Below are 20,460 nucleotides of genomic sequence, written 5' to 3'. Positions count from 1 at the left end.
AGTTCCTCCCGTAGCGGATCCTCCGGCCAGATAAGATTCTTCGAAAAACGGATCCAAGTCACGGAGTGTCGATCGAAACCTGGTTTATTGTGTGCTCGTCCCAGAACACTATAATTATCGTTTTCGTCGATGATCTTCCGACGACGACCGGACACGTTGATGTCGCGTCTCCACCGTACAAGAATCGTTCAGCCGACGAATGAGCTGTTCGTTTACTTAAAAAGCTAAGTACGAGTGAGTGACGACGACGCCGGAGACAACGTGCGGGGACTTGCAATGAGGCTTACTTGCTGCTGCTTAGTAATGCGGGTGTTGTACTGAGGCCGTACTCAGTCGGTGCTTATCCGTTGGACGACGCGGACGCGGGAGATTCTTTTGCGCGGAGTGATTCGGTTCGATTTTTGGGAATAGTTGTTCTGAAAGGTTGTGATCCTTGGCAGGTTTCGAGCGTATGCATTTTCGGAGAAAAAGAAAAATCAGCAACTTTTTGGAAGTGAGTGATTCGGTTTGTGTGAATTAACGGAAGGTGAATGTGGTTGAGAAGGTTTCAAAACAAGTAGAACAAAACTACTTTCGAATGCAGACTGCGTACAACCAGGGAAGACGTATGAAAATATTCTATATAAAAAATATAAAATATTGATGAGCCAGCAATCTAGTGCCGCAAATCAAGCAGAGCGGATTGAATCTGGAATCGATTTGTCAAGAGTGTTGTGTCGGATAATCGGTGAATTAGAAGTTATACAATCCCAACGTTAATCGATCAACGAGTGTGACACAATCAATTGCAAGTAAGAGCCGTTCTGGGTAGTTTCCCGCAGGTGATTTTTCGTGAACCAGGGTGGAAAATTCTTAAAGAGAAGAAGAAGTTGTGTGTGTATTCTAGAACATCAAATCGGTAAACAAAATGTTAAATTCTCTTCTTTTTTTGCAAAGTGCGTTTTGAAGCAAAATACTGAGTTTTGTATCAAGTTTGGTCTTTAAAATGGTAGTGCAAATGATGATTTCAAAAATTAATTATCTGCTGCAATCTTAGAAGTTTTGGAATTTCAATTTTGTAGATTTTTATCGTTTTCCTTTTTTTTAACTTAGAATTGATGAAAATAACATTTATGAAATACTTGTGTCTGTTTGAACATAAACATCAAAAAATATTAGCAACGGACTAACAATGAATTTGAAAATCTTTTAAATAGTTTTTTTTCTTAAATATCAAGCTCAACTATTATCACTTCTCAAATATATTGTTCATTGATGAAATAAAAAGTATCAAAAAATGCTTACTACATTTTAACAGTTTTCCTGTCGTAAAAAGTTGCAAAATATCAATGATTTTTGTTACGTCTTTTTCAATGTGCTATTAGCATTTTTTGATATTTTTTTTGTCCTCTGACATTAAGGTGAAGCCGTTGATCATTTTCGAAGAAAATTAATCATCACTGTAAAAAAATGTGTATTCAATTCAATTTAACGAATTTCAGCACCAAAAGGAATCAGCATATGCCAGTTGTTGCCTTCTTGAAGCCACTGAAGAAATTTTTGATCTAAATCATTTGTGCTTCAAAATTTATATAATTTAGTGACACAGTCATTGACGTCCTAGTTGGCAAACATTGATTAATGACGATTTCCATAACTTAACAAGGAATGGGATAATCGTTACCTAAAGGAATCAGCATGTGTAGGGCACTATTCTAAACAACTTGTTGAAGGAATTTTGTCAAAATATTGAAAGCGACCCAAAATTTATATCTTTGAAGGAAAAATCATGAAAATGATGGAAGTCTTCACGTTAAAACTTGATTTAAAGTTTAAAAGTCTTTTAGTTTACACTCGGTTTGATAAATCATTTAATTGAAAAATATCAAGTGTGGGTGTTATCTTGAGATTTTTTTTTGAGAGGATGGGAAGAATTTGTTTTTGATATGGCAGTGTTCCGAAAACGAAATTCTAACGTGACAAAATTCTTCCGGACAAATGATCATGGTCAAAAGGAACATCTTTTGGTATGATGGACATTAGGGTAGTCCAAATTTTGGGGTGGTTAAGAATTTTGATGTTGAGATATCGCTTTGGTTTCTTCAAAAAAGTTGTAGAGAACACCATTCTGAGCGACTTTTCTAAAGAACACAAAGCTTTATCTTTAAACGGGAAGTTTTTATAGCAATTTTTGTGATTTAGGTTAAGGTGTTTATAAAAAAAATAGTTTTTTGCATTTATCAACTCAGACTTTATCGTAGCAAGTTTATGTCTTCTAGACAATTGTAGAGCTTATCAAAACACACATTTATCTTCCAATAGAGCGAAATTAAAATTTTTTGAAATTAAATTTGTCTTAATTGAACTTTCTTATAATAATTACATTTCTTTTACATGCTAAGTGATATAGCCTAATGCTCTTCATCTTTGTTGTATTTTTCGTTTTATTATTAACTGATCACATTCATTTTATTTACGAGCAATTCCAGCTCAAATCAGGAATTGTTCTGGCACTTTTGTACCTGACCCTCTCCGATTTCAATGAAACTTTGTAGACATGTAATCCTAGGCCTATATAAACCATTTTTGTTTAGATGGAGCCAATAGTACTCGAAAATAACATTTGAGAAGGGCATAAGGTATTTAAATATTTTTGTATTTTGCAATTTAAAAATCACTGTATCTCGAAGCCGCTGCGTCGGTCAAAGACAAACTTGTAGGAAATTGAACGGGTTTTCTGAAAAAAATCAGGGCTGTGGAGTCGGAGTCGGAGTCGGAGACGGAGTCGGTGGAGTCGGGACTTTTTGGGGACCTGGAGTTGGAGTCGGAGTCGTCTAAACTCGAACAGCTGGAGTCGGAGTCGGCGCCGGAGTCGGCTAAATTTTATTAGCTGGAGTCGGAGTCGGAGTCGGAGCCGAACATTTCTGATAACCCGGAGTTGGAGTCGGAGTCGGAGTTATCTTAAATTCTACAAAAATAATTTTTATTTTTATTTTTCAGTATTTGCTATAAAACTGCTAATTTACAAAACATCTTACATTTTTAATTGTTTTTCAAGACGCATGCGCTGCGTTGCCATTTTTTTAGATCTATGATCACTAAATGATAGCCTCTTACCCAAGTATGTATTATCAGCATAACTCAATAAAATTAAAAAATATATTGGTTTTGTTGTCAAATATATTTGATTGATTCTTGACTGCATCCTTTTGCCTATATTTATGTACCCTTTCAATTCAAATTTGACCAAATATAATCCAGTTCAATCTGAAAAAAGTACGTACACAGTCATCTTATACCCCGGTAACAAATGTCTTAAGGTTTTAAGTAAATCAATTTTCAGGGAAAAATATACGAGATACATAAAGAGATTAAAAATGCTAATCACTGTTTTTGAAAAAAAGTTACTGCCAGTATAAATTTTCCAACAAATAATCAATGATTTTAGCAATCTATTACTTCGAACACAACATGCGCATTTTGTTTATAACTAAGTACAAAAAAAATCAAAGTGTCGCTCTTAAATTTGTTTAAACTGAAAAAAATATCAAAAAAGGTGGAAACAAATTTTGAAATAATCTTTGAATATGCGCGTGCCTCCTTTTAAAAATATAGAAAATTTTAAAATTAAAATAAATCTAAAACTCCTAAGTAAATTATTTTCCAGATCACGGATATTTGAATAGGACCCCTTAAGCGTCCTTACCAAGAAGATTTTTTAGATACATTGATTTGTAATAATAATCTTCTTCAGCCATGGCGTGATGTCTTAAAAAAATCAATGTAGCTTTAAAAAATAGTTTCATTTAAAATTGTTTTTAAAAAAAAACAAGGTGACTTTTATAGGAACTGTGCTCCTTTTAAATGCCAGCCTTAAAGAGAGCAAATTGAATTTATATGTTAAATCGATCATTAGGGCCAGCTTTCTGATAGTGATCATTCAAAAAGTACAATTAAATATTTAAGCTTTTAATAAATTTAATGAAAATTTGAGGATGAATAAATAAATCCAAATTTACTTACCAAACTGTTCAGCCTTCAAAACTGGAGATATTTTTTGATTTCTGTTTCAATAACGTATAAAACTTGTAAAACTAGAAACTTTTTTCTGTTTTTCCACTTAGAGAGTTTTTAAATAATCCTATTTATCAATGTTTTCGAAATAGTAATTAAATAACAAAACAAAACTGAAACATTTAAAAATATGTGGAGTCGGAGCCAAACATTTTTTGAATGCTGGAGTCGGAGTCGGAGTCGGCTAGAGTTGGTAGGCCGGAGTTGGAGTCGGAGTCGGAGTCGGATGGAGCTGAAAGCCGGAGCCGGAGTCGGAGTCGGAGTTGGCTAATCTCAGAAAGCCGGAGTCGGAGTCGGAGTCGGAGTCGGAGTTGGAGTCGCTTGAAATATGACCCGACTCCGCAGCCCTGACAAAAAATACACTAAAACAAAAATACACGCCACTTCTATGAGATTTTTTGATTTTTAAGAATAAACATTAATTTTCAGGGTGATGTTACGATTTTTTTACGTTCAAAATTTTTGAGGAAATAGCCAAAAATGTTACAAAAAGACTCACGAAAAATGCAGGATGGTATGTCTCTCCTAAAAAATACAAAAATCATTTACTGAAACAGTTTTTTTTAAAGTGGTCTAAATGTCAAAGTTTTTAAAACCCGAAAGTGTGAATCGATTTTTCAGACAATTTTACATATAAATCTCCATATTGACCATTGTCTTATGTCCAATCCTTGTGAAGATAGAGCGGCTTTAAAAATAAAAATGTTGAATAAATTGGTTTTTGGCAATTTCTATGTGACAGATTTAATATTTCAGTCTCGTAAATGTTTTCCCGGAAAGCTCGTCCAATTTCCCATGTTTGCCTTTGACAGCTTTTCAATTTGAGTCGTTTTAATATTTACGTTAGCTTATTTACCATCCAGATTTCTACCACACTGTAAAAAATAATCTATTTTCAGTTATGAGCAATGTAATTAAACTTATAACGTCATGATTCGAATTCCTGGACGCTTCGAAACCCGGACACTTCAACTTGTTTTAACAATTATGTTGATATAGGTTCGCATTATGAATGTCAAAACTGTGTTATTTGATGAATTCTAACATCAACTATCATTTAAAGTAAGCAGAAATTTATGTTTTTGATTTCCTTAAATTCTAGCAAATTGTTATATAAGCTATCGATTGTTTTGATGTTAACAGCTTATTTGAGACCTAAAGAATGCCATTCAGTAACATTTCAGTCCAAATTTGTGCGATTCATCAGCAAAATCGAGTGTCCGGAATTCGAAGCAAAAGTGTCCGGATTTCGAATCAGCTTTTAACAGTGTCCGGAATTCGAAGCACAACAAGTCATTTTAATTTTCAAATTCTGATGAAAAATCGTTAAAAAAGACTTATTTTGCAAGCATTCTCTTAAAACTGACTGTTTATACTAAATCCTGAAGATATTTCTACATTTCCAACTAGTTACATGATTTTTCGCCAGCTATAACAAAAATAATATGGTACTAAGTGTCCGGATTTCGAATCATGACGTTATCTGAAAGCCCATGCATCCATTTTCCGATTCCATTTTTTTTATCTTTTTATGTACTACGTAACTTTTTTCCTGAAAATTGATTTACTTAAAACCTCCAAGACATTCGGGGTATAAGATGACTGTGTGTGTGTGAAAGAACCGGACTAAATTTGGTCAAATTTGACTAGAAAGGGTACATAAGGGTACAGTCAAAAGGAAGCAGTCATGAATCAAATAAATATTTTTGACTACAGAACTAATATTGTTTTTAATTTTTTGAGTTATGATGAAACTACATACTTGGGTAAGAGGGGATAAACAGGTTATCATTTGGTGATCATTCAGTGTCTTGCGAACCTTCGTGGTGAACGGACACTAGAGCTGCGGTATTTTTTACTACCTAAGCTCAGAGTTATTTCAAAACAAAATTCACAGTCTTTTTAAAGACTACCTGAGTTATTTTCCAAAATTCTAAACAGTCTTTTCAAGACTAACTCCGCCTGAAATTTTGTTGTATTTTACAAACGAAGCCATCTTTTTAAGAGAACTTTGCTTGCAAAATGCGTCAAAACAAAGGTAAACGCAAATCTTCTGAAGATTTGGTCGTTACGTCGGTGAAGCGTTTGAACGCTAAACCGGCTAACGGAAACAGAAAAAGAAAACAGCCTCTTCTGAGGTCTGATTCTGATTCTGAATGTGAGGTCAATCCTCCAATTCCATTGACAAACAGTTTCGGTGTTTTATCCGAAACTGATGACAAGGAACCTTCTCCTCGTACTGAGCCTTCTGCCGCCGAGAAACGAGTAAAGGCTCCGCCAATTGTTGTGACTTCCGTCTCCGATTTGGCCAGCTTTCGAACGCAACTGAAGAATTGCAAGGAAACTTGCAATTTGAAGGTTTCGTTCCAGCTTGGTCGAAGAGGAGAATGTCGCTTGTTGACGGAATCTTTACAAGATCACCAAACTTTTGTTGGTTATTTGAAAAACCACAAACACAATTTCTACACGTATGAGACCAAGAATGCTCGTCCATTCAAGGCGGTCTTGAAAGGTCTCTCCAACGACTTGTCGGTGGATGAGATCAAAAACGAACTTAAGGTGTTGCTTGGCTTTGCCCCATCCCAAGTAGGGGAACTATACCCTTTCTCAGCCTATTTCTATTATCGGCTTATCAGCACTTTGATCATGAATTACAGCTTTCATAAAGTGTTTTTGACTGTTCCAAAGTAATGAATAGCTCAAATAAAAGTGAGCAAGCAACTCTCCATTGTTGAAACATCTGAAAATGTTGATTTAATAGCGGAAAACGGAAAAGTGATGAGAATTGGTCGAACGGCTTAGAGTGATTAGAATGGGCATATTTCCCCTAATACCGATGAAGAAAAAATCAAACGGGAATATTTCTCGCTTTGGTTTGACTTCACAATTTTATCTGATTCATTTCAACAGAAATGAAATCAACAATTTGAAACTTTTGGACAAAGTTCAGTTTTTGTTCCATGTACGGGTAAAGTGGGAGCATTTTAAGAAACATGGCGGTAATGGCCAGAATCTGACCCAGTGCCGGCGTTGCCAGGCATTCGGTCACGGTACTGATCATTGCGCCATGGTTCCAAAATGCATGGTTTGCGGGGATTCTTCTCACGACAAGGACAATTGTCCCGTGAAAGAAGTCACCCAATTTAAATGTGCAAATTGTGGTGGAAATCACAAATCAAATTTTTGGGATTGCCCCATCAGAAAAAAGGTTTTGGATTCTCGTGCTAAGCATCAGCCGAAATCCAAACCGAAATTTTCTCAAAGTCAGGTTGTACCTGCATCTTTAAATCAAACGTTCGTGCTGTCTCACTCGAACAATTCTAGAAATACCCCTACCGTGGAAAAGTTAGGTTACAACAATGGCATTTCTTATGCTAACGTCGTTTCGGGTTCATCCACGAATTTTAAATCCTCTACCAATCTTTCTGAAATTGGGCAGGTACCTCAAATCTCATTTGAAATTTTTTCTGCTGGCAACGCTTTGGGATCTTCTGATCTCGGCGATGTTACGTTTGACAAAATGACTTTTTTGCAAAACTCACTGTTTGGTTTGATTCAAACAATGAGTAATGCTACATCCATGATGGAAGCAATCCAGATTGGATTAAAATTTGCGAATGATGTTGTTCTTACCCTGAAGTTTAATCATGGATCTAAGTAATTCCATCAATATTATGAATTTTAATGCTCGCTCTTTAAAAGCGAAAGAAAATGAATTTTTCAACTTTTTACGAGTTCATAACGTGCATGTTGCTGTTATAACCGAAACATTTTTAAAAACTGGCACTTATTTGAAAAGTGATCCAGATTATAAAGTTATAACTAATAACCGAATGAATCGAAATGGCGGTGGAGTTGCAATAGTTATCCACCGTAGTATGACTTATAGCACGTTACGTGACTTTAAGTTAAAAGTTATTGAAAGTTTGGGCATTGAACTTGAAACTTCTTTTGGGAAAATTATGATTGCAGCTGCATATTTGCCATTCCAATGCACTGGGGAAAATAAAAATTATTTCAAAGGGGATTTGAATAAACTTACTCGGCATAGATCTCGATTTTTGATCATCGGTGATTTTAATGCCAAACACCAATCTTGGAATAATTCAAAAGTAAATTCCAATGGTAAAATTCTGTTCAGAGATTGCACTTCTGGTCTTTATTCGGTTTTATACCCGAATGGGCCAACTTGCTTTTCTTCTGTTAGAAATCCATCAACAATTGATTTGGTTTTGGCAAATCAAAGTCAGTATTGTGGTCCTTTAGTGACTCATGCTGATTTTGATTCTGATCACCTTCCAGTAACTTTTTCACTTTCTCATGAAGCAGTTACCAGACCCAATAGTTCTGTGTTTAATTACCACAAAGCTAATTGGGACAGGTATCAGCATCATATTGAGAATAATTTAAATCATGATTTTGTTTTAGAAACCAAAGCTGATATTGATTCAGCCTTGGAATCTTTAACTAATGCAATTTTGGATGCTAGGAATATTGCTATTCCTAAAGTCCAAGTCAAATTTGATTCTCCCATTATTGATGACGATCTTCAGCTTCTGATTCGTCTGAAAAATGTTCGCCGAAGACAGTATCAACGTTCTCGTGATCCTGCACTGAAGCGAATTCAAAAAGATTTGCAAAAGGTTATTGACCACAGATTCACTCTCCTGCGAAATGAAAAGTTCGCAAGAGATGTCGAACAAATTAAACCTTATTCCAAACCTTTTTGGAAACTTTCAAAGGTTCTTAAGAAACCTCAAAAACCCATCCCTTCTTTAAAAGATGGTGATAATATTCTATTAACTAATGGGGAAAAAGCTCAAAAACTTGCTCAGCAGTTTGAGAGTGCTCATAATTTCAACTTGAATGTTTTGAGTCCTATTGAAAATCAAATTTCAATAGAATTTCAGAATATTGTTGAACAAGAATTTTCATCAGATGAAGTTTTTAATACGGATCTGAATGAAATTAAATCTATTATCAAAAAATTTAAAAATATGAAAGCCCCTGGTGAGGATGGCATTTTTTACATTTTAATTAAAAAATTACCAGAAGCAACTTTAAGTTGCTTGGTCAAAATTTTCAACAAATGTTTTGATTTGGCATATTTTCCCAGTAGTTGGAAAAATGCCAAAGTAATTCCGATTTTGAAACCGGATAAAAATCCTGCTGAAGCCTCAAGCTATCGGCCCATTAGTTTGCTTTCATCTATTAGTAAATTATTCGAAAGAATAATTCTTAATAGAATGATGACGCACATTAATGAAAATTCAATTTTCGCTGATGAGCAGTTTGGATTTCGCCTTGGGCATTCAACTACTCATCAGTTGTTGAGAGTTTCAAATTTAATTCGAAGCAACAAATCTGAGGGCTATTCTACTGGCGCTGCTCTTCTAGACATACAAAAAGCATTTGACAGTGTCTGGCATAGAGGTTTGATTGCGAAATTGAAAAGGTTTAATTTTCCGTTTATATCGTGAAAATTATTCAAAATTATTTGACGGATCGTACTCTGCAGGTATGTTATCAGAATAGCAAATCTGATCAACTACCTGTACGTGCTGGCGTCCCTCAAGGAAGCATTTTGGGTCCAATTTTATACAATATTTTTACTTCTGACTTGCCTGATTTGCCCCCAGGATGTCAGAAATCACTTTTTGCTGATGACACAAGCATCTCCGCCAAAGGCAGAAGCCTTCGTGTCATCACAAGAAGATTACAAAAAAGCTTGGATATTTTCAATTCTTATTTGAAAGAATGGAAAATTACTCCAAATGCTGCAAAAACTCAACTTATTATTTTCCCTCACAAACCAAGGGCTGATTTTCTTAAACCAAAAAGTCATCACATTATAAAGATGAATGAGGTAAATTTAAAGTGGGAGGATCAAGTGAAATATCTTGGACTTGGTTTTGACAAAAACCTTACTTACAAGGATCACATTGAAAGTATCCAGGTTAAATGTAACAAATATATTAAATGTTTGTATCCACTTATAAACAGGAATTCTAGACTTTGTCTCAAGAATAAACTGTTAATTTATAAACAAATTTTCAGACCTGCCATGCTTTATGCTGTGCCGATCTGGACAAGCTGTTGCTTAAACAGGAAGAAAAAACTTCAGAGGATTCAGAACAAAATTCTGAAAATGATTCTGAAACTTCCTCCCTGGTTCAGCACCAGTGAACTTCATCAATTAGCCGAAGTTGACACTTTGGATGTTATGTCCAATAAGATAATTGATGCATTTCGACAAAAACCATTGCAGTCTTCAGCTGCATTGATCCGCTCTTTATATAGTTTATAAGTTAGTTTTAAGGTATCCCTTTTCCCTTTTGTACATGTAGGACCTCCTACATTTGAAATCACTGAATAGCGAAAGCTACAATATTTTATGAATAAATGAAAGTTGCTAGTATTTAAAATTGAGGTGAAAAGTCATCGTTTGTGATTGGACACTCAATAATATTTTAACTGAATGAATGTACATGGAAAAGAAATTTGAATAAATATAAATTAAAAAAAAAAAAAATTGATGATCATAGATCTCTTAAAAAATTAAAAATGGCGACGCAACGCATGCAACTTCAAAAACAATTAAAAATATAAACAGTTTTGTAAATTAAGCTGTTTTATAGCAAATACTGAAAAAAAACATAATTTTTGTTAAATTTAAGATAACTCCGACTCTGACTCCAATTCCAAGTTATCAGAAATTTTCGGCTCCGACTCCGACTTCGACCCCAGCTAAAAAAAATAGCCGACTCCGGCTCCGACTCCGACTTCAGCTGTTCGAGTTTTGACGACTCCGACTCCGGCTCCGACACCGACTCCGACTCCACAGCCCTGGTTCCATAAAGATTTGCAGCTAAATGATGTGACCACTGTTTGGGTGTAGCTTTCATTATTTTTTAATATATAAAACATTTCGATGGTTTTGTTCGAATGCGAATCAGTTGAACACCGAACGTCGGATCGAGGCGCTTTTTGATGCGTTAGGTTCGTGTAAGCCCAAGGAAGGTTTATATGTATACTAAAAAATTGCCACTTTGGCCACTCGGCCAAAGATTGTATGGGAAAATTTACGTAAACTCAAAATTTGATCACAGGAGGCTGAATAAGTAAACAAGCTAAATGTCAAGACGAAGTTTGTTGGGTTAGGCTTGTTTTTAATATTTATTTCATACAAGATGTTGAAAAAGGATTCAATCTCTTGTTCAATACATTTATGTTATATTTTTTTGTAAGTATACATTTTCATCGCAAAATTTTTCAACGCAATTTTCGAAACAACAAACCACCATTAATTGTTGCAAATTTTAAGCAGACATTTAACTAAAAAAACTCTGCCCGACAAACAAAGCCTGTGCCCTTAGTCGTGAGAATTTCCCTAGATGCATTTTTTTGAATCTTTGTCGCAACAATTTCCACCGTGAAGCTGCACCGCATTTATCGTCGAGCTTGACTCATTTCCACCGTGAGCAGATTTTCTACATCAGCTGAGCTCGGTGTTGCATTCCAAGATGCACTTTTAACACACAACAGATTCGCGACTTTTGTTGGTACACCGATAAAATCGTCGGAGCAAAAATTGTAATTTGAACATTGTTTTTTTTCAAAGCTGCTGCGATTTAATTTATGATAATTTTCAAAATAGTAGTTTATGCAACAAGTTGCAAAAAGAGGATTTTTTCAGCACGAGTCGTACATTTATCTAACGAGGTTTACCGAGTTAGATAAATACGACGAGTGATGAAAAATCAAGTTTTGCAACGAGTTCCATACAACGTTTTTTGCAATTCTGAAAAACACCCTTTGAACAGAATTATAGGACAAATGTCCGTGCATTGAGTCAATGAATAGTTCAAATCAAAAAAATGTTGAAAAGTATAACTTTTCCTAACAAGTGCTGAAAAGTTCAACTTTTCAGCATCCATTTCAGTGCTGAAAAGTAGAACTTTTCAGCATTTATTTTGAAAAGGGTTACTATTCGATTCTTTTTATTTTGGTACAGAAAAGTAGGCTGTTTCGTCGTTCAAGAATGACAGGAAAAGTAAGTAGTTTCACGACGGAATTGCAAAAATAAAATTTTGTGTGCTGTACTGTAGTTAAATATATTTATCAACAACTAATTATCTTTTTTTTTGCGTCCTGTGTATCCGTGCTTTTCGAGGGCCTCAAGAGTGCAGAAAAAAAAGTCAAGAATTAAATCCAACTTTTAAGGTCAGTACTGTGCGGCACGTCGTTATTCATCCCCAATAAGTTCTCAAGAGGGGCAGCATACAACTGCAATTGGCCGCAGAAAGGTGATGCACTTTGGACAGCAGAGTGCACCGTTGTAGGTTCGCGTTGAGGGGGGGCGCAGCGGCATCAGAAGACTGCAACGAGCGAAAGACAACGACGACCACGTCGTGAGCTTTACAAGTCAGGGTGATCCGGCTCATGAATTCTTTATTGAAGGGGATGGGGAATTTGCAAAAAAAGTGGTTGTGCAGATTTTGAAAATTTAATAACTGAAATTTCATCAAGTTTCAGATTCTCTAACTCAAACTTAAACGAATAACATTTTTTTAAAGTAATTTTTAGAATAACTACCCACAATTCTGACAATGGCAATCGCCTCGGTTACAATATAGAGTGGACGTCAGACCCAGTGACCCACATACAGGGCCATCCATTTTGCCGACAATCGGTCCTTGAGGGCAATACTGCACTGCACTGCTGAGCCGGTGGGTGTCGTATAGGGTTTGTGTCTCTTTTTTGGTACATTTTTTTTAAACCCGAATTGTTTGTTGGAAAAATTCGGATTTTTTGGTCAAACCCCAGAATTGTTTGTTGGAAAAAAATTTAACCCAAAAAAAATATCGCAAAAAAAAAATGTGAGTCAAAACAAGAAACCGCTCTCCTGCTTGCAATTGATGATCTTCTATAATATCGACTAGTATGCATGCTGAATGACGATTAATAAGCCTCGCACTGAAACACGAACGCGTCGCTTCTTTTCTCTTGGTTTTGTTTAATGGCTTGTACTATAATCTAGAGGCGACTAACCTATATCGTGGGTCATAGGTTCAAATACTGCATTGGCTGTTAAACTGCTAACTTTAGACAGCGGCAGTTGATTTATTTATTGAGAAAGATTATTATGGTATGGTTGTTTAAGTAAAACAGTGAGTTTTTTTCAACAAAAATTCTCATACTATGAAAACCGATACAGCATACCGTAACGTTCGATACCAAAATTTGTGATCCCGAATCCGAGTTCCACTGTTTTTTTTTTTTAATAATTCACAGCTTAAAACTCAATTTTTGATATCAAACCTAGTTTAAACAAATTTGAAGGCAAAAAGTATAACAACATTCTTTATACAATATTACAAGTATGCTACTATTGTAAATGTTCAAAATATCAATGAATTGACGAAAAAAAAGTTTCCTAATGTTTTGTGGTATTTCCGATCTGTGGTCCCAAAATTTAAAATTAGCAAAAGTCATACACTTGATTGAAATTATAAACATAAACCTTTTTCAATATATTTTACATAGTTTACAATCAATTCGGTCCTAAAATTAAGATTAAATTGGTGATATTATCGTTCATAACGATAATGTTTATTTTTTCTGCAAACAATGACACTTTAGGTTCTATCCCATTCCCCAGAATCCCACTCCCCAGAATCCCACTCCCCAGAATGGCCCAGAAATATTTAGGACCCTGAAAACATGTTATATTTCCCATTTGACATAATGCCATTTAGCTTAACGCTTTTTGGCATAACGTAATGGCGCATAATGGTCAATAATCATAATGATATTACATTTTCAACATTAATTGAATATTAGAATCGCTTTAAAGATGACGTCGTGACTGCTGCTGATACTAATTGTTTTTTTCCTCTCTCTCTTTACTAGGGATAACTGCTGAAGAAAAATTCAACTTATGTCGGCATGTTGCGGTTATCATATGTCAAAAGAATTTTCCCTTCATTAAAGAAGGAAAAATTCAACTTTAAAGGGAAAATTAATCTTTTGTCAGCAGTAATGACAGTCAAGAGAGTTTTCCCTTCTTTAAAGAATGTCAGCAGTTATCACAATAAAGGCGAAATCTTAGCAATTCACACTTTTTGAAATAAAGTTCATTTGTAATAGAAAAAAACTTTTCTGAGGAATGAGTTTCTGGGGAATGGAATTCTGGGGAATGGGATTCTGGGGAATGGGATACACAGCAAAAAATCCGATGGTAAAATCGCATGCAAAAGCATGCACATCACCTTTGTGAAAAAAATCACTTAAAATTACATCTATGAATGTACTCAAAAAATAGTGTAATATTACACAATGCCCATTTTGTGCTCAGGGATAGATATCGAATTGGTAATTCTGCTAGAAATGTCAATCCAAACATAAACAAAGTTTTTTTTTAAATCTGATTTATTGCAAGTCACTTGTTTGTCTATTCCGGTGGCGATCAAAAACTAGCTGCAGCCAAGGTTGCTGGTCGTTATTATCTACTGCTATCGGAACTGGATTCTTTCTCGACTGCTTAAAAGTATATTTTGTGCTGATTGAGATATCAATTCACAAAAAACTCACTCTTAGAGGATTTCCGGCTGTGATGATCGATGAGTGCGGCCGCCAGCGGGACACTTCCGGTCGTAGATCCGGCAGGGCTGTGGGTCTGAAAATGCGGGCCGTAAACTCCTCGAAGATGTGCTCCACGTAACTGCAAAGTAAAACAAAGATCTATAATCCGCTTGTCGAAGTGGTGTAAGTACGGTGCAATTTAGCCACCACCCTACCGCGGACAACCGCCCGTTGTACGACATCAGCTCGACCTCCCAACCTAGCGATACAAACATCTCGTACGTGATGCTGCCGCAAGAATTCATCAGGATGCTGTTCTTGTCTTCTTGCCCATTGGCCACATAAATTACGGTTTTTGTGCATTTCGCGACACTTTTGGTTGTCCAGGTTGCGCAGCTCTTGGAGCAGTTTGTCGGTTCGCTGCAGCAGATGCGTCCGCTTGCGTCGTTCCCAGCCTGCCAGGCCTTCTGGAGGATGTGTTGTGTTTGCTGGCGGCGAGCGGTTCGCTGGACCAAACGTGACCGGGGGAGCGTTGTCGTCGTTGAAGAACCTGTACCCAACGGAACCACCGAAATAGTAAGCTGGGGATTCTCCTAGAAGTCACACAACGCCGGCGTTCTGTTTCCAGTGCGCGTTGGTTCAAAATGATCGAAGTTTGATTTTCCTGATGTGGTCCCAACGGAGACAGTCCGGCAGTGTTCAGCAGGAAACCGTTAACTTTCATATATTTTGGACTAGTGTACACGATGTGTTGCGGCAGGTCGTCCTACTGGTTCAAATCTGGGGCGGGATCATTCGCCACTGGCAGCTGATGGACCTTCCTAAGAGTGTGTCGAACGAGCGCGATTGCTAGTCCCACCGTGGACATCATGGGATCGATGGAAGCGACAGCCCCGGCAAACATCCGGTTCGAACCGCCTCCCGTGCGGATTTAGAATGTCGAGTTGTGTTTGTCCACGAACGGCGAGCTGGCTTTTGCGAACCGGTTAATGTCCTCGGCAACAGACGTTGGTTCCCGGTGCAGAACAAGCGTTCCCGATCTTCATCAATCTTAGCCAGCTCTTGGCCGTGCTTTTGCCCCAGCACCAGCCTGTCCTTACTCATTTACTCCGGATCCGCAAGATAACCCCTATTCTTCGTGTCCGTATAGTAATCGCGATCGATCACCTGCGGTGGCACATCCTCCTCGGAATCGGAACGCTCGTTTTGAACCACTTGCGGGGATTCACCACCGCAAACAAACTGTGCGAATCGTAATAGGCGGTCCGGATGACGCCACTGTTGCGCTCGATTGTCGCGATTACCAGTTCCGGCGCGTGCTGGACTTTGATGTTGATCTTAGATCGAAACTTATCTGCTCCCTCTTCCGTCAGCTAGACACCGTGATGCAACTAGTCCGGCCGAATCTGGAACAGGCCCGTGTTGTAAATCTTGGTTCAATCAATCGGCCCGCTTGCGGTTATCAGCTTCTGCAGCTGGTGCAACTGATCGGTGGATATTTTCGCTTCAGGTGGTGGCTCTTGTAGTACGGTTCGTAGCAAAATCGCAAGTAAAACGAAGTGTTTCCGCTAGCCCAGCCTTAGTTCTGACGTTGGGCGGAACTTATTTCCCGAATCGTGAATTTCTCCGCCGTGTTGTTCTTTTTTTTCGGCACGCTCTACCAAATGGTTTGCTTCGATTGGTGATATGCTCTCGATCAGAATGTCACCGATCTGTCTTAATGGCCACTCAGCAGAAGACCCTGTAGTAAAAAACAATTCATTTGCAAAATGTCAATCCTTGCTACAAACCAACTTACCTGTGGCCGGAACCTGTGATGCCACCCGCACGGCACCCATCCGGAAAGACTTCGGCATTTAATGCAACGAAGATGACGACGACAGGATAGTTCTAGGAGGCGCCCGAGGACTGAAAAAAAACATTTTACACTGATGAGATGGCTGGAAAGTTTCAAAACAACGGAGGTCCTTTAAGCAGTGAAAACACTTACCTGTACACCAGGGTGAACATTCCCGTTCCGGTCCGTTCCGAGATTGAATATTGGCCTCCCTAGCGATCGTTTTTCAAAAAATAATTTAATGCATCATTTAGATGTTTTGACTAAAATCTTTTGCGCTCTCGACTGTTTTGACATTTTGACAGCTGGTTTGCAAATAACACGGGAAAGTAATATTGAACAGAAATGTGTTTAATATTACACATTTTGGGTGTAAATGGTGTTAGGAAAATTGAGCAGAGGGGTTCAATGCAAACTGCTTAATATTACACAAAAATAATTACACAACCCCTTTTTACATGCAGGCATTTTACTACCTTTTTTGCTGTGTAGAACCGACACTTTGAATGACCGCACAGGATTTGAAATGGATTTTTAAGGTCGTAGATGATGTCGATGTCATATAATTTTATTTTTCACGATATCTGGAGTTTTTTTTAAAGGTCCAAAAAACCAAATTTTCAGTTTTTGCTTTTTGGGTTTTTTTTAATACCCCTGACTCAAGACGGTTTCAAAAACACTCAAAAAGCAAAAACTGGAAATTTGGTTTATTGGACCTTTTCAACGAACTCCAGATATGTACTATGCATCTGAGCAATTCAGTGCAGTGCGTGGCCGAATCGTTACGCTGTCCGCTTTGTAAGCGGATGATTCTGGGTTCGATTCCCATCTGCTGCAACCTTCCATCGGATGAGGAAGTAAAATGTCGGTCCCGGCCTTGGTTGTTAGGCCGTTAAGTCATTCCAGGTGTAGGAGTCGTCTCCATGCCATAAGTACAAACAACACACCAAACCAAGCCTACTCCGGTGGAATCGCTGGCGGCGGTTGGACTCGCTATCCAAAGGTCGTCAGTTCAAACACTGGGGTGGAAGGTTCCTTGGAGTAAAAAGAGGTTTGGGTGCTCTCCCCATTCAAGCCTTCGGACTCCTAGGTTCGAGCAGAAACTTGCAATAGAGACCACAAAAGACCCGGGGGTCGTTAATGTGGATGGTTTGATTTTTTTGATCTGAGCAATTCTCTGCGATTTCAGTCATTATTTTTTGTATTTTTTAATTTGGCTGAAACTTTTATGGAGCCTTCGGTATGCCCAAATACGCAATTTTGCATCATTAGTTTGTCCATATAATTTTCCATACAAATTTGACAGCTGTCCATATAAAAATAATATATAAAAATTCAAAAATCTGTATCTTTTGAAGGAATTTTTTGATCGATTTGGTGTCTTCGGTGAAGTTGTGGGTATGGATTTATGGACTACAATGAAAAAAATTATACACGGTCAATTAAATTTGGTGACTTTAAATTCAACTTTTTGTCACTAAAACTTGATTTGTAAAAAACACATTTTGTTATGATTTATGGGACATCAAATGCCAACTTTTCAGAAATTTCCAGAATGTGCAAAAAATATTTGACCGAGTTATGAATTTTTGAATCAATACTACTTTTTTTCAAAAAATCGAAATATTGGTTACTTCGACGTAAAATCAAATTTGCAATCAAAAAGTACTCTAGTGAAATTTTGATAATGTGCATCGTTTTCAAGCAATAGCCATTTGAAAAAAAAATTTTTTTGAAAAGCTGAGAAAATTCTCTATATTTTGCTTTTTTGAACTTTGTTGATACGACCCTTAGTTGCTGAGATATTGCCATGCAAAGATTTGAAAACAGGAAAATAGATGTTTTCTAAGTCTCACCCAAACAACCCACAATTTTCTAATTTCGATGTACATTCGTGAAATTTTCCGATCTTTTCGAAAACAATATTTTGTTTTTTTTTAAGGGGTTACATACATGTAGAAAATCAAAAAATTTCATATTACAGAAAATTTATTAAATCCACTTAAAAGATGATTTTCAATCACTCCTGAAAGTTTCATGAAGATGTTTCATGATTTAACTGAGATAGAGACGATTTAAGCTCAGAATTTTGCCATGCGCAAAGCCAACTGTCTAACTTTCTGAGCGTTTTTCTCTGAACACCAAGTTGATTTACGGGTGCCACGATATCTCGAGATGGGATAGACCAAATTGGCTGAAATTTTGGGTGAAGACTCCCAAGACATGTCCGGTGTGCATGACGAAGCCCGATTTTGAAATTTTAAATTTTCAAAAAATTCAAAAATCAAACACTGGCGATTTTTTATATGAAAAACTGAAAAATATTTTTATCTTTTTTTTTAAATAAACTTTCTGAAAATCTGCCTTCGTCATGCACACGGGACCGGTTTAACGAGTCTTCGCCAAAATTTTGAGCCGATTTGGTCGAAGCAATGTTGAGATATCGTGGCACCCGTTTTCTGAAACTGCCAACTTCAAAAAATATAAAAATTTAAATTACAAGCCTAGGTTTCAACATTTGGATGAAAAAAGTTTTTTAAAATGCATTTTACAGGCGTACAGTTGCTTTCCAATAATTAGTTTTGAAAATATCGAGGTATTGACGGATTTTTTTTTCACAAAAAAAACTTTTCGTGGGACTGAACATTGCACAGAGGTTCAGATCGCAAAATTAAGTGGAAAATGGATTTTCCGAAAAATTGTGAAGTTTTGGAGCTTTGGTGTCTTCAGAAGAGTTGTTGCAAATAGAAAGGGGCAACTTTTGGTTTGGTTGAAAATTAGGGTGGTTCACGATAAGTATGATTTTGAAAATCTAACTATTCAGGAATATTTTTGGAATTTTTATTGTATTCTAAAAAGTTGTTGGGCTTGCCAATTCAAGCAACTTTGTCGAAGACACCAAAATTTTATCTCGTAATCTACGCCTTCTACGACCAAATTTATGGAAAGCATCTGAGCAAACCTTCAAAAATCAGTTTTTTGAACGTGGCAAGAGAAAAGTGATGTTGGGGGCACTTTTATAGCTCTAAAAAACAAACAATTTTATTTTTTGACAGGTCAATTCGGACTTAAGGGTCAAACGTTACAGCCATTTTAAGGTAAAAAAGATGCAAATTTAAAACTTAAATATCTCGAAAAGGCGTAAGCAAAATTTTAAGCACTAGGCTGCATTTGAAAGAGGAGATCCAGCACTACAAACGCTGAAAAAGTCTCAGGGGTGTTTTTCTTTAAACTTGAGATATATTCATTTGAAAAATCTTATTTTCAAGGGAAAACCATATGGGACCACTCTAAAGAAATTCGAAAATTATCCAAATATATGTTTTCCATGTAATTTTGCCCGCTGAGTCTGAATCTGCTCTCAGAATTGATCCAATGTGTCGAAAAATCGATTTTTGGTCATATTTTGGGTTTAAATTATGGAGCAGATGGGAATCGATCCCATGATCTTCCACTAACTAAGCGGACAGCGTAACCATTCGGCCTGGCCAAGTTATCGAAACGAAGTTGACTTGATAGCAGCTATCGGCCATTTATGCTGGTACCAGCCACTGGTGTCTCCTTTTTATTTACAAGGACTTAGCCGCCTTGGGGTTCTAAATATGTATGGCGCCTAATACTCATTTTCAAACTTAGAATTATTAGGATATCACGGGCGGGGTAAGTTGTCGCCGAACTATAAAACGATTGTCGGATTTTTACTTTGTTGTTTTGCAACTCGCCAGCAGCATTGTGACAAATCTGGAGTTTCCTTTGAAAAGGTCCAACAAATCAAATTTTCAGTTTTTGCTTTTTGGGTGTTTTTGAAACCGTCTTGAGTCAGGGGTATTAAAAAATACCCAAAAAGCAAAAACTGGAAATTTGGTTTATTGGACCATTTAAAAAAAACTCAAGAAATGTTCATTGCGGCTTAAAATTGACGTGGTCTTAGCTTCGGTCGCTGCTCGAAGGTGCAGAAACTGAAAGAAATATTTATTGATTGTGAA

The 20,460-nt window shown here is 36.8% G+C and overlaps 1 protein-coding gene and 1 pseudogene across 5 annotated transcripts in view; one reads left to right on the top strand and one right to left on the bottom strand.

The window, feature by feature from the left end:
* The first annotated feature begins 257 nt into the window (after positions 1 to 257).
* Positions 258 to 20,460, top strand: part of LOC120420941 (putative fatty acyl-CoA reductase CG5065) — a 32,661-nt gene continuing 12,458 nt past the window's right edge. The window contains exon 1 of one of the 5 annotated variants that reach the window (XM_052709361.1): positions 258 to 791. The gene's annotated coding sequence lies outside the window, so the exon portion shown is untranslated. Of the gene's footprint in view, positions 792 to 867; positions 899 to 12,157; positions 12,277 to 20,460 lie in introns of those variants that run through there. The other 4 variants (XM_039584074.2, XM_039584075.2, XM_052709360.1 and 1 more) reach the window with 4 other exon arrangements.
* LOC120420943 (39S ribosomal protein L15, mitochondrial-like) lies at positions 14,280 to 16,960 on the bottom strand (annotated as a pseudogene).

This window comes from Culex pipiens, chromosome 3, assembly GCF_016801865.2.
Source record: "Culex pipiens pallens isolate TS chromosome 3, TS_CPP_V2, whole genome shotgun sequence".
Classification (NCBI taxonomy): domain Eukaryota; kingdom Metazoa; phylum Arthropoda; class Insecta; order Diptera; family Culicidae; genus Culex; species Culex pipiens.
This window is presented reverse-complemented; position numbering and strand designations above follow the sequence as displayed.